Consider the following 8,332-nt stretch of genomic DNA (forward strand, 5'->3'; position numbering starts at 1 on the left):
TGTTTACGTCACTTTGTTGTCCTCGTTTTGGTTTAGATCAGATATAGACTTTGTATTAACAATAAGTCACGTTTTCATGGCTTTATCACGCTGTAATATACATAATTTACAGCCAATCGTGCGTGATTGGGCGCGCGTGTAAAGATGTTGGAAGGAAAATGGAAAGACCGCGCGTTCGCTCGTCTCGTGCGTTCCAAGGTTGCCTAGCTTAAAAAACTTTACACGGGCGATCGCGCGCAATCCCGTAAGCGCATGACCACCGTTTCTAAAGAAGCACTAGGAGTGTTATTGATTCAGCGGCCATTACAGTCGGTCCTGTTGAAGCGATCAATATTTTGATACGATAATTTTGATGTGCTGAAAAGATCGTCTAATGCCTAATGCAATGAATGCCTTAATAATTATCGGGCGAAGTCGCAGCTCCATCTACGCTTAGTCTCGATTGACGATGCATTAATTAATGCCATTGAATTTAAGTGTGGCCATAGCACAATAAAAAAGACGTAATAAATTACAAACGTAAACGTACACGTTTGCGAAAGAAATTCCTGAATACAGGTTCCATTTCTTTTATTAATTAATTAGCCTTGTCTTGTATTGCTGTTTATATATTTTAGATTTTTATTTGTTCTATAACAAAAATACGAGAATTGAAGTCAGTTTTTCAAGTCATTACTTGGGGGCTTTAGTAATTATCAATTCAGCTTTTATGTATTGATAGCATCCTTCAATACTCATCAGAATTGGGAGTATCATTAATTATTTAGGGGTAGTCTTGTTGTGTCGATAAATAGACAAAACGTTTTCAGGGGTGTCTTACAGTTCGTTCTTGTTTTAAGACAATTCTTTCACATTTATATGGCGAACTTATTATATATTTATTTGAAACGTCTTAGATCTAGAATACGTGCAAGAGTTAAATGGGTCACTACCACGGATTTTTATCAGCCAAGTACATCCAAGTACACAGATGCTATATAATAACCTTTAGAATAAAGTTTTTGTTTCACTATAGTTTTAAGCCTCGTAAATGGCATATGTCGAATATCACCTGGAATCTTATTATAGAAGCGTAAACATTGCCCCTTAAATGAATTTGTGAATTTGTAAAGACGACTGTCTAGAACAGCTAGTTTATTTTTATTCCTCGTATTAATGTTATGTCCGTGACTATTTTTCATAATTGTCAAAGTTGAAAGACGTCTCTTTGCAGGACAACAAAAGTTACCAAATTATCCTCTACCATGCATTATAATTTTAAGTACGAGTAAGAAACATCTATTTAGTTCTATCTCGGATATATATGTAACTATACTTTTTTCGGAAAATAAAAAAAACGAAACAAATTGAATTTGTCGTCTACAAGCGCAACTTATCAAGTGCCGCCGCCCCAAGGAAGGCCAAATAAGGAAAATACTGTAACAACCTCTGAAAACCCCTTCTGTCAAGCAACGTACTTATGTTTTGGAGAAGAGGAATGAAAGTAAGGAGTATTTCTTACAAATTACAGTATACTTTCTAGACAACATGTTACGTTACGTAACTTTCTTGTTTTATGATATTAAATGACGGGATAAGTGGTACACGACGCGCCTATCCTTAAAGGTGCGTCTACCTAAAGGTGCGTCTAAACGCTTACGAGCCGTCGGCTTGTGCTCGACTGTGGTCGGTTTTTTTGACAAACACAAAGGCGTTCAGCAGCATTAGACCTCCTTGTGAAAGAGTTCGTCCAGGGTAGTACTGCCACCTTACCTATTTCTGCCACCAAGCAACAATGCGAGTCGTGAGCATTACTGCGTTCCTGTTTTGAAGGGCAAGAATGATGGTGAAATTACAGGCACATTGGACTTGTTAACTTATGTCTCAAGGTGACGGGCGCAGTGGTAGTGCCCCTCAGATCTTTGCAATTTAAAGCTCCGAGTGGCACTTGAACTGTTATGGACAGGCGTGTGGCTTACCATCAGGCGCACGACTTGTTCGTCCCGTCACTTGATGCGATAAAAAAATAAAATATAAATAATTCGCGTTACACTCGCAGCGTGTTTAATGACAGACGCTTCGCTCCAGCCGAGTACCATGGAAACGTGGCCAGAAGATATTTGATTGTAATTAGTGAATTGTATGAAAATAATCCAATCGTCGCCAACATAATCGCTGCAGCAGCAGCCGCAATAGCTACATCGTCCATGTTTGCCACGAGTCGCGAGCACACTATGGAAAGCTACCCTCGAGGACAATGATTGTTAGAGGCTCTTTGTACGTCCACACTTAACGCCGAACGGGTCGTCTAGCTTAGACGTACCTTAAAAGTTAAGAGTTAACTTAAGCAATTAAGCAGTCAATATTTTAGGTTATGAATTAAAGTTAGGAAACAATAGATAGGTAATGGCATTATTTCATTTAAAACAAATTCAACTGATGTTTTGTTTATCCTAAATGTGAATGTAAACATAGCGTCAGTTGAACTGGCCGTGAAGTTTATACGCCTAAACGTTGAGGATGTAAGTTGCTCTTGATCGCTGTCGCTATTATCCCAGTCCGAAAAGTGAGCAAATTGTTCAAGGTCATAATCGCTATCACTTGAAATAACTTCCATTTTCACGCTATTACCATCTATAACACATTTCAATCGGTCAATATTAGAGGATCGCTAACAAAGATCGAACACGTTCGATTTGTCAAACCTATGGATCGCATAAAGAAAGCGCACAATTGTCACCGCCATACAAATGTCAATCTAATAATCTCAGTACAGTGTACTAAAAAAACCGACCTCAAAAGTACGTGGAATTACGTCTATTTGCTAAGTTTTATTGAAATATCCCCTAATTCGCCACTATACAGGACTTGACACTGGAGACAATAAAAATAGGTTCTCACTACGAAACTACTCAAAGTATATTGAGAGAAAAACGCCTTGAACTGAAGAAATAGCAAAATCAAGCATTAAAGTAATTGCTCCTAAATTAAAGTAAGGCGCTATTTATAAAAATGAATCTTCATGCGTGAGCAGCCACTCTTCGAGATTGATGATTTTCTTCAAAATAAAATGGGACCACTATGGAAGTATCCCCTTTCCAACAAAAAAGGAATCATGAAAATCGGTTCACAATAGCAAATTATAGATTGAGATTAAATATAGAACGTGGCCGTTAGAGTAAAAATTGCAATTCTTTAAAAACAGACCTCCGATTCAACAACACTATTAGCATAACATGTTCGATTCTATTTTCCATTATGATATCAAGTGACGGGGGGCGAACACGTCGTGCGCCTGACGGTAAGCTACACGCCTGTCCTTAACAGTTGCAGTGCCACTAAGAGCTTTAAATCGCAAAGATCTGAGGAATACTACCACTGCGGCCGTCAACTGAAGACAAAGTTGACGCATGTGCCTGTTGTTTGTATATTTAAATTTCGTTCGTAAATCATGGCGCATACACGCACAATAATGCTTACACGCATAGACTAGCGAAACCCTGTATCGCGAGAGCCATGGACACACACAAAAACGACCACAAATTACACCCCAAACTCACGAGAGAAGTGAACGTAGTCCATACAAATGTTTCCACGGCCCGGGAATCGATCCGAGTATTTTTTTAAATGGGACAGTACGTGGATGTCCGAAACAATAGGAGATACAAAGAAACTGTCTTATACCTAAGACCTTTTTTCGTGAAAACAATTTTAGCATAGTAAATTTTTTGGTCAAGCGTGAGTTGTCCACAAAAATGAATGAATTTGATTAAAATTTTTTTTAGTGCTGAACGACTCAGTTTCATGAAGGGATCATTTCAGTGTATGGGACAAGAAAATTCGGGACAGCTGAAGTTGGTTAAATTTCATAAAAAATAAAGGTTTTTTTTTAATAAAAAAATGTCAATTTTTACTACAATTTAACTGAGTTTCTTATAACGATTACTTCATTATATCGGAAGAAAAAAATTGGGACAGTAGAAGTTGGTAAAAAAAGTCATACAAATTGATTAACGTTTTGCTGTCCCGATTCATTTATTCCAACACAATAATATAATTCACAAAAAAAAGGACTTAATGGTTCCTAAGACAGTTACCTTGTATCTTCTATGGTTTCGGATTTCCCCATTAAAAAACACTCTGTATAGGTATATTATATTGGAAAGTAGATTGAGATATTGGATAGTTATAGCCAATGGTTATAGTAAAGAATAATGTCATTATTGCCTTTTTTCGAGGCATTCTTGACCGTAATGTTATCCGATGTTAAGCGACGATGTAACCGACGATTGTCCGTGTTGTTTTTGACAACTACACTAATTACCTGGTATGAAACTAGGATTTGTTTGATATAATAACAAATGACGGGACGAACGAGTCGTGTGCTTGTGTTATAATTGTGTAATAGCAGTCTATGACACTTATACATAGGTTGACAAGTTCCATGTGCCTAAGACCGGAACGCAGAAATGCTCACATTCCTGCTTAACGGTAGAAGTATGTAAGATGGCAGTACTTTCCTGGACGATCTCTTTAACGAACTCTACTGCTATCAAATTAAATTAATTCCTGTACTGTGAGTACCAGAGCAACGGAATACATTCCGGGGTACTTTTCCAAATTGATCCTACAGAGAATCGAACCCCGAATCTCCTAATTCAGCCATCGAGGTCATCATAAAAAAATTCTTATTCACTTTGGTTTTGAATAGATCTAAATTGTATTTTTCGGGAACCACAGATGTTGGAAGCGTATTCTATTCCTATACCAAATGCATTAGGAAATGGGAAACAAAGCGTTTTGTGCAATTGGGTGGAAAATCAATGATAGAAAGATGGAGCTTGGATTTTCTAGTCAACTGAAGGAGGAACGGCGACGGCTGAAATAAATTGAAAAGTTCCTGCGCACTCTTTTATTGGTGTTCATAGAATAATCAATCCAAAATGACTGGAAGGGTCATCCCTAATTTCAAATTTTGCTCTACTTCGAAAGAGTTGCCGTACGGGTTATGTTACTCTCGAATATTTCAGATGTTTTTATAAGATATTTTAATGCGTTATTAATCATCACGGACTATGGTAGAATATTAATCAGGGCTATGTCTAACATAACCGAGTTACAAACCTCTAACTGGTCTGGTTTATTTCTAACTGTACCAATGAAAACTCTTTTCCTTTCTAAAAGCCTGGGAGTGGACATAACAACACACGGAAGTTTCAACAACAATCGGATGAATAATAATGGAATTAATAAGAGACAAACATGCCCTGACCATAGACCTTATTTATGAAGAAATCTGGTTGATTATACATAATATAATATTCTGCTAAAAGCAGTAATCCTTTAGTTAAAACTTAAGTAACTTTTGCGAACTTAATTAGGAAATTGCTTTTGGAATACTAATAACTTGGGAAATAACTGAAGTTGCGTTTAATAAGAACCAAGATTAGTAACGTAAAATCAAATTTGAACTCCCGTACTTTGACTTTGAGTCAGTATTTCTAACGAAGTTTCAGTAAACATTATTTTGTTTAGAAATACGAAATAAAGATTTTCTTGTTGTATTGATATAAATGCCCAAGTTTTTGGTTTATTTCTAAGTTACTTTTCAGTTGAACAAACCTGATCTATTTAACTATATAAGTTCTGCGTTTAGTGTATCTGTTAGAGAGAAATATGCGTAGTATACATTGACTTACAAATAAATGGACGACGTAATAAATAAACGTAGTGACATGTAAAGGAATATGAAAAAGCTAAAACGTTGAATTTAAATTGTAATGTCATCGCAGTACTGTCTAATTTTGCTTGCTTCGCTGTCAGTCGAACAAACGAAGACTAAAGCGTGAATGACGCTCTGTGTACGATTTTAACGCCCTATAAGTTCGGACACTTTTTAGCGCGGACCCGACGTCCATATAATTGTAAGACAATGGTAGTACATAATACATGTAACATAAACATTTTCGTAGCAGTAGAGCTCCTTGTGAAAGAGTTCGTCCAGGAAAGCACTGTCAGCTTACTTCGGTTTTGAAGGCTAGATAGAGGTGCTGATGGAATTTCTGGCACCTAAGGCATGTCAACATATGTCTCAGGGTGACGGGCGCCATGACAGTGCTGTTATTGCAATTTACGACGTATTGATTTTATGTTGTAACTTCAATCTAGCGGTCAAAAACTGAACGGCAATGAACGATTGAGGCCTACGAATGGCGTGGAAAATTCGAGATGTTCACTTAGTTCTCCAAAAAAAAAAGAAGCGACCATATTGTAAAGGTATGAGGTTTACATTGGTTTCTTATACCAAAAAATATATAAAGAGAAATAGAAAATTGAAAATTAATTAAAATTACATAAAATAAGACTGAATGATGGTATGAAACACCACTATGAATAATATTACAGGCGCGAAAAAATTGTCACGATCATTACGTACAAACGAAAACTGATAGATGAGCTCAAGTTAGGGGCATTCCGCATACTGTTGACACTCGTGTCACGCCTAAGCACTTCTATTGTATTTATTGTTCTTTGCTGTTGCCCCACCACCGTAACTACTTTGTCAACTCACTACGGGTCGAGTCAGTAAGCCTTATGGCGGCACTTGACATGGCTGCTTATATTCGCTATTAAGTACTTGGAAAAATATTTAACGTACAGACAAACATGCACACATTGATAAATATGACCGAAACAGAGACGAAATGTCATTTAATTTGTCAAACTATTCTGCCAAATCATTACTGTGACAACTGCGCTCCGATTGGCCAGCCCGAATTCGAAACAATTCGCGGGTGTCGTCAGTTGTTTCACTTCAAATCGACCAGTTAACTTGAGCTTTGCTTTAATGGACGAATGTTGCAAAATATAACTTTATTTAATATTTAATTACCGATGAAATGTGATTCAGTTTGTTTTGTAATTATATGTTTTGCTGTTATTCTCACACCATCGAACGGAACAGCCCCCATTGTTAAAGATTGAAAAATATTCTGTATTTATTGTACCAAAGATAATTCGTTCAGTCAGTCAGTTGTTGGCGCTGTCATATTTCAGTTTTCTAATTTGTGATGTCAGCGCAAACGAGAGTTGATATTTAAAAGTGGTATAAGGCCCATTTGCCTGATTTGATGGCCCTTATTTCATATCTATTTCTGGTTACATACTCGATGAATGGAGCCAAATTATAAGTAGTTAAAATAATGAATAAGACCATATTGTGGACGGTTTACTCGCATTTTTGCCTATTTGGCTCCATCGATGTACATCGAGAAACCGACCAGCGCGCGTCATGCGAGTTTCGTGTTTGATGTATTTGTCGAATAGGCCACCAAGGCAAACACTTTACCACACATGGTGATTGTTTGCCAAATTAATCAAATACGCGAATACGAGTTACAATGTGAGGTGCCAACATTATGAATTTAATTTATAGTAGTATAATGATTTCTACCTACCTATATTTACTTTAAATAGGTACAAAAACAATGGAAGATCCCTTACAATATCACACCCGAAGTTATTATTGCTTACATTAATAATTTGTCCAAAAATTCATCCTCATGTCACATCAATTACATCAAATAGCATATTTAACATTTTAAAGGACTAATTTGTAAAATCTCCTATTTCAAATTATAACAAACTTAATGGATATGTCCCACCGCAATTTAAAAGGCATTCCTTCTTATCAAAAAGGGTCCGTTTCGCCGCTGTGATACAGAACCCTCAAGGGTTTCCAATGAGGAATCATTAGTTAAAGTACCCTGAAACCGGGTTAAGTTTTTTCGGATTAATTTAATTTTTACGTGGGTTTTCTAAAGCCGTTAAGGGTGAACATTGTTTTAGGAATGGCTCAAATGTTTTTAAACATTAATGTGTTATTTTACCTACATAATTAAGTATGACACTTCTATGAGCTGTAGATAAATTAAGATACACGACATAAAATAATTTTTGGATATTGCATTAACACTCATTTGCGGACATAGTTGTAACAAAGAAATGAAAAACAATACAGAACTTTCTATTCTATTCTATGGATTATGACTAATATGTACCTAAAGAAAATGAGTGTATAGTCGGGGCAGTGTCCTAGAGTAGGTGTTTTATTCCGAATATTCCAGAGACCCTGATGATTGACAACCTTACGGGGATTACGTAAACGTGAATCTTTATATATATATATATAAATCTATCTCTATATATGTATCTTGATGGTTGTATTGCTGAAATTAACGTACGAAACGACATTTCACGTGATGTATGAGTGCCATGTCGCAGGTGCGGTCGGTAATTATGCATTAATGACATAGCTGTCTCCGCGTTTCCACGATAGCTTTATTTTCAACGA

Source organism: Hyposmocoma kahamanoa, unplaced genomic scaffold, assembly GCF_003589595.1.
Source record: "Hyposmocoma kahamanoa isolate Upper Pololo Valley unplaced genomic scaffold, ASM358959v1 62, whole genome shotgun sequence".
NCBI classification, from domain to species: domain Eukaryota; kingdom Metazoa; phylum Arthropoda; class Insecta; order Lepidoptera; family Cosmopterigidae; genus Hyposmocoma; species Hyposmocoma kahamanoa.